The sequence below is a fragment of the Camellia sinensis genome, chromosome 8 (assembly GCF_055761805.1).
Source record: "Camellia sinensis isolate YWXY chromosome 8, ASM5576180v1, whole genome shotgun sequence".
In the NCBI taxonomy this organism is placed as follows: Eukaryota; Viridiplantae; Streptophyta; class Magnoliopsida; order Ericales; family Theaceae; genus Camellia; species Camellia sinensis.
In genome coordinates, this window is record NC_138968.1 from 163554318 (window position 1) to 163560858 (window position 6541).

The 6541-nt window shown below is 35.3% G+C and overlaps 1 long non-coding RNA gene across 1 annotated transcript; it reads right to left on the minus strand.

The window, feature by feature from the left end:
- Window positions 1–1339: 1339 nt before the first annotated feature.
- LOC114319052 (uncharacterized) lies at window positions 1340–3435 on the minus strand. Its single transcript, XR_014337229.1, has 3 exons — window positions 2777–3435; window positions 1810–1953; window positions 1340–1732 (listed from the first exon to the last, which is right to left on the minus strand). It is a non-coding gene; the product is annotated as an uncharacterized LOC114319052 (long non-coding RNA).
- Between the last annotated feature and the right edge of the window lie 3106 nt (window positions 3436–6541).

Here is a 6541-nt window from a genome sequence, read left to right on the forward strand (position 1 = left end):
CCGCAACCGAACCGCCAAACAGTGAGCACCCTTAATAATTTGTAAGACTTTGTATTTTCAATTTGTTTAGATATTTTGTTTGTATTTTCAATTGAAACAAAATTTAGATATTCTATTGTGTTTTCAATTTAAAAATCTTTTTATCAAATGACAAATGTTGATAGTTGGTATTTTTGTGTGGAAAGTATAAAGCTTAATTTTGTCATTTTTAAAAAAAATCAAATTAAATAATTTTTTAATAAAAAAAAGTAATGAAATGGTTTTAATAATGCATGATGTTCTTATATGTATTTATTATTGGTATTTGACAATTTACTTGATAATCTTTTAGTTATGTTGAATTGGTTTGTTATAAAAAAAGTAAAAAAAAATGTTGACAAGTTAAATTATGTTCAAAATTTGTAAAATTTTAAACCGCCAAACCGATTCGCATTTATCTGCCTGCATCTGTCATTCCAACAGAATGGATGGTGAATTACAGATTCTTCGGCAACAACCGAACCGCAAAAGCCCCTAGTAATAGGTATTTGTACGTTTGTCTTCTACGCCATTTCTTGGAGACATTGAAGGGCAATGTTAATCAATGCAATTTCATGACTTGCTTGGGCTTCCACGTTGCAATTTATTCAGAAAAATATCCATGCCAAAAAAAATTCAATGATTGAGTTGAATCCCACTCCATATGAGAATTAGATCCAAGCCACGCATGGCATGGGTAAGTTTCTGGTCTTGTTTTTTGAGAATTAAGAAGTGCACTATATATATATATATGTAAAGGGTAATTCTTTTTATACCACCACTATAAGAAATAATACCTTTGTCGACCAAAAAATTTGTCGCTAAAAGCCTATTTTTAGTCGGCAAAAGTTATCCGCGACCAATTTTTTTGGTCCCTACTTTAGTCGCCAATTGAGGATCGGCAAAAGTAATTCGCGACCAAAATTTTTGTTGGTCGGGAAATGTTGAATTTGCCAACTAAATTTTTGGTCGTTAAATATATCATTACTGCGACTAATCCATTTTGTCGGTAAAACACTTTGGTCGCGAAAAGTGATATTTTCCCGACCAAATATCTTAGTCACCAATTGTCACATTCCACGACCAAACAACTTAGTTACCAAAAGTCGAGGAATCGCCGACTAACAATTTAGTCACCAAAAGGTAAGGAATTGCCAACCAATGATTTTAGTCGCAAAAGTGTAGAATTTGTTAACCAATTTTTTAGTTGCAAAATCTTTTTTTTTTTTTTTAGAACAATCAATTTTTGTTTATAAACTTTCAATCCAATATCGAACAAAAATTATTCAACCCAACCACAATTAAGGAACAATAACATTTAAAAAAGAAAAAACTTAGGAACAATAATTAAAAAATTTCCTTTCTTATAACTTAACTAAATCATCAAACAATAATTAAATTCCATTTAAAATAAAGATGAAAATATGTAACTGTAGTGCATCACAGGGCATATTCAAGTCAAATTGAATTTAGTAAGCATGTCTTCTCAAAAGCTATATCCTCTTCGAAGTCTAACATGACACAAAACTTGAAGCCTTTCGCCTTCTTTAATGATTTAACATATCAACTTGCTTGGTAGCTGATCCAAACTAACATATCAACTTTATCGACAATTACCCTCCACCTTTGCATGCCCGAATAAAATAGCCACTTGGAAGCATTTCAGCTCTCACAAACTGAGCAGCAACAGCTGCATTTGGGCTAGCACCAGAACCTGACAGTAACAAATTTACTATGACAAACCTGAAAGTAGCATATATCAAGACAAAAGGTTTGTTATAAAGTAGAAACCTTTGTATAATATCTAGGCTCCCGGTAATGGGTTAGGTTGTTCTTTCGCTTACAATCTCCAGATTGATGGAAACATGATTCTCTGAAGAATATAAATCCACCAACCTTCAACCATTTTACCATTCTTTCAACAAGATTCTCAACCTGCAATGAATGAAAAGGATAAATTTATTTTGAAAAAGGAAAAAATAATCAACAGGTGAAGCAAAGGCAAGTAAAAAGTGAAACAGAAGAAATGAAACATAAATTTTATGCATTAAGACAACATGTTTTAACATTAATTATATGATGGAGTATAGAATTAGAAGTATTGCTATTATATTCTGACAGTCTCACATCACTTTAACGAGTTCAAACTGAAAGCCAAAGAATAACACCATAGACTATAGCATATTACAAAATGATCAAGTAGAAATTGGAAGCTTTGATGTTGGATGCTGACCATGAATAAATAACTGCAGAACCAGCCACAAAAAAAAAAAAGGATATTCATTGAAAGGGTAATGTTAACCTTTTTCTGAGGTCAAACATAAACAGTGAGCCCCCTCTTCTATTTTATCTAAATAGTCTACTGCCTCAGGCACATCCTCTTATTTAAAGCAAAGCTAATACAAGTAATAAGAACTGTGCAAAGTATGGCTGCAATTGGATGCATAAGTGGTTAAGAACTTTCTATTAGATACTTGTATAATTTTGCTTTCAAAAAGCATTCATGATTACATCTCAACAACTACGTACTCAACTTATATCTTTATGGAAATTTTATCATCATAAAATTTCATAAAATTTCATCATTTATAACATTGAGATGAGGAATCAAAATATATCAATTGCTTTCTAGGTTGTATTGCGATGCATTTTTAAATATTTAAAATAAAAATATCTTCATTTCGAAACATGTCCAATGCAATGATTCCACTTCACAATTTAAGCAGTTGAGAGTTCATTCAACACCTTACTTTCTCACCTGAAGCATTTTCAAACGATGAGGCAAATGCTCCGGTTGTTGAGTTGCAGCTACATCTTTGATAAATGACACATGTTCTGCATTTTCAAAAGCACAAAGCAAGGTTTTCACTAATGATTAGTAACAGGTATTCACAAATGAAATCTCAGCAGTAGTTATAGAAGTTTATGTCTTCATTTTTTGAATGTAACAGAATATATATACATCAGTTGTATCCTAACTAAACTAACCTAACCTAACCTAACAACTGCTAACCACATTCTAATTAACAATATAGTAAAACTGTAACAATTATCATTCCCAACTAACTTTTGGTCTTTTGGTTACACAGACTTCCTTATCCTCATTTGCATTTGATACTAAATAGTGTCAAATAAACCAGATCTGCAAAATCTCACTGACCATCAACATGCCACTTATTCAAAATAAAAGCCATCAAACATTTTTATAATAATTACAGTAGCACTCTTCATGTTCCAGCCTCACCTACATACATATATACATATATATACAGAAGCAAACTTTAAATAATACAATTCCAACTCCTAAAGCAATTAAGCTTGGCAATCAAAAACAAAAACTTCCATCGCATTTAAATAAGTATGTAGGCTTGTGTTGCAATTGAAACCATTGGCAATAAATTCTCATTAACTGAAAATCAAATTTGTTGATTCGGCCTAAATCCGAACAAATAATACACATATGAATGCCTTTTTTTTCTGCATCTTTATCCTACAAGAAACTGCAAATCTATAAATCTATGCTATATACAAGTGAAGAGTTGTGCTAGTAGATGAAGAGGTGTCACGCCATCAAAATAAACCCATTATATATATATCATTGACATGCCATATTTAAAGAAAACAATTCATTATCTCATTCATCAGAGTATTACTAAATAAAAGCATTACATGTAACATCAAATTAAATGCCCTACGGGCTTACATCTTTCCAAGCCAACACTTGGACACAAAAGTATGAGTTCTAACTCAAATACAAGTATAGCCCTAGGCTTGAATGTTTACATGTACTACCAAATAAAAACAACTAACTAAAGATAGTCTTCAAAATTCAAAAAGTCCAACCCTTCTAAGCTAAGTCCTTGGAGGTAGCTTATTACCTGAACCTGAAAATAATGTTCCCATAAAGGGTGAGCCACAGCCCAGTAGAAAAATACTAAACCAAATATAAGCATTGAATAAAGCTATAGCATTCAATAGATGGTTAACCAAGATAATCAATTGTATCATTATACAGTCTCATGACACTAATGTCTAAGACACATTTCACTTTCCATTATTATCAACATGGCTCAGAACCTGGCCAAACTTACAACAGTGAACTATATATCATATTCACATTACTTTCAATATCAACAAAACAAATGAGACTCAGGCTCATATCAAAACACTTCATACTTCCCGTTTGATACACATTGTAGTGCTGTATCAATAACATGTAAAAACACTTCAATATAATAAGCACACATAATAGTGATGCTAATGGAGTCCATCCCCTATCTCCTCCCAAACAAAATCCGGTTTAGAGGTCCATCCCCTATCTTTCCCTAAACCGTGGAGTACATCCCCTATCTCCTCCCAAACAATATGCATATGCAATGCTCAATCAACACATGTATTTTCTGTATTAATTCAATAGTCTAAATTTATGACCAAAACAAATTGATTAGTTTCAATTTTCCCTAATTCACATGCAATGTCTACAACAAACACGACTATCCTCCACCGATAGCCCAAAATAGTTTATTTCTAGACTGGAAATAAATATAACAACAATTCAACAAGTGAGTGATTTAAATTATCCAACTACACCATTTAATCAATGAATTCCTCAATTTCATGAATTCAACCATATTCCCCAATTTCCTCAAACAAATTATACAAATTAATTTATTAATACAACTAGGGTTTTTCCCAAAATTACCAAAATACTCCCAACATATCAAAATACCAAAACTTAGAACAAAACTTATAAGATGGAGTAGGAAATCCCTACCTTGAAGTGAGGAACTCAAATGGAGATGATGACCAAAGACCAACGTGCTCCAAATCCCAAGTTTCTCAGATTAAAACGAAGCACTCAACCCACTCTAACTTTTTAATAAAGGCCCAAGGTCAGATACTCACCCTTGGTAGATCAATTCTTAGAGAGAAGGCAGGTTTAGGGAGAGAGAAAGAGAGAGAGACTCTCAAGGGGCGGTTTTTAAAAGTTAAGAAAGAAAAGTAGGTCAAAAAGTGATCCAAAAAGTGAAATCACGGACTGATGTAGTCGACTCCCCGCTCGAGCGTGGAAAACCCCGCTCGAGCGTCGAATACGCACTCCCAGTACTTTTGCAGAACCAGGCCCCCGCTCGAGCGACCAACTCCTCGCTCGAGCGGCACTCACACATTTCCGCTCGAGCGTCCAATCCCACGCTCGAGCGTCCAACACTGCACAGGAAATACTGGATGGGTGATAATCCCGCTCGAGCACCAAAACCCCCGCTCGAGCGTACAAGCAACAAAAGAATCCCCGCTCGAGCGTCAAACTCCCGCTCGAGCGGACAGCTCAAAATCTGGGCAACTAGTTTTGGCATCTAAACTCAACCGACCTATAACAGACCCGCCCAACACATCCTATAACTCAAATACAAAGAGATTAAAGGACGACAACAACCAATATATACTGACAGGATCCACGGAACCTAAGTCCGGATACAATAATCTAAAGGAAAAAGACCGGGGTCGCTATAACCTCCCCTCCTTAAAAGAATTTCGTCCCCGAAATTAAGCATAAGGTTTCGAAAACAAGTTTTTTTTTTTTCAAATTCCCACAATATGATAACTCAAAATAAACAACTTGACCCAACACCGGCCATTTCATCTCTTATCAAGAGGCATTTCTCAATATGTAAAATAACATATATTTCCACCTGCATTAACACTATGCAATTTTCTTTCAATTTCAACAATTTTCAATATATATTCAACATATGCAATGTTCTATTAAACTTCCATTTCGAGACAAGTTCCAAAATATTTCCATTAACCAAAACATTCTCAATGTTTTACAGCTTAAGACATATATAAAGCTCTAAAGTTTAACAATATTACAAAATCTAAATACAAGATTACAAATCGATAAACATGTCTGGATATTTCTTGCAGACTTCCCACTCACGTTCCCAAGTGGCTTCCTCCACCCCGTGATATTTCCACAAAACTTTTACCAAAGGAATGGTCTTGCCTCGCAAGACTTGATCCCGCCTATCCAAGACCCGGACCGGTCTCTCCTCATACGAGGCATCCTCATCTACCTCTAAATCGGTCCAATCCAATACATGTGATGGATCTGGCTCATACTTCCGAAGCATACTCACATGAAACACGTCATGAACTCCGGACAACTGCGGCGGCAAAACTAACCGATAAGCAACCTCGCCAATCCTCTCAAGGATCTCAAAAGGACCAATAAACCGAGGGGATAACTTCCCACTCTTCCCAAACCTCATCAAGCCTCGCCTAGGTGATATCTTCAAAAAGACATGATCACCTACCTCAAACGCTAAAGGCCTCCTCCTACGGTCGACATAACTCCTTTGGCGACTCTGGGCTGTAACAAGCCTCCTACGGATAAGCTCAACCTTCTCCGTCGTCTCCCTAACCAACTCCGGACCCAACAAAGGTGCATCACCTACCTCGGCCCAACAAACTGGAGACCTATACGGTCGGCCATACAAGGCCTCAAACGGTGCCATACCGATAC